Consider the following 556-nt stretch of genomic DNA (forward strand, 5'->3'; position numbering starts at 1 on the left):
CCTTTGTGGAAGTGGTTAGCTCTACGCCCGGCCGCCTTTGCCCCCCCCCCCCAGGAATTAACCTGGTACTCATTTTTTGTGTAGGCTGAGTGAACCTCAGGGCCATATGCACCTCCGGAAGTGGAAATCTCGTTTCTTAAATTTTACGACTTCCTGACGGGGAATCGAACCAACATCCTTCCGGGAGAAACGAGCACGCCTTTACCGCCTCGGCCAGGCAGCCCCTAAAGGGAATTGAGCCAATGGCACGTGGTGTTCCCAAGTGGTCATCCAGCCAAGTACTGACCACGTCCAATGTTGCTTAACTGCGGTGATCGGGCGAGAACCGGTATATTCAACATGGTATGGCCGTTGGCCACCTTTATTAAGTGAGATCCAAATACTAGCCAATGAGAGCAAGAAGAGACGCTGGTAGGTCTGTCTACTGGCGTTGCCTACGCTATAATAGAAGGCCTGGACAAGCCGACACATTTCTGGGCGAACGAAGTAGTTCAGACAATGGCCGCTTGGATCGCGTTTATGTTCTGTTGTTCTCATGTCCGGTCTATATCCTTAC

At 51.6% G+C, this 556-nt stretch overlaps 1 non-coding gene across 1 annotated transcript; it reads right to left on the reverse strand.

The window, feature by feature from the left end:
• Nucleotides 1–237: 237 nt before the first annotated feature.
• On the reverse strand, nucleotides 238–356 carry LOC136879442 (5S ribosomal RNA). Its single transcript, XR_011018680.1, has one exon. It is a non-coding gene; the product is annotated as a 5S ribosomal RNA (ribosomal RNA).
• Nucleotides 357–556: the final 200 nt, after the last annotated feature.

The sequence above is a fragment of the Anabrus simplex genome, chromosome 8 (assembly GCF_040414725.1).
Source record: "Anabrus simplex isolate iqAnaSimp1 chromosome 8, ASM4041472v1, whole genome shotgun sequence".
In the NCBI taxonomy this organism is placed as follows: Eukaryota; Metazoa; Arthropoda; class Insecta; order Orthoptera; family Tettigoniidae; genus Anabrus; species Anabrus simplex.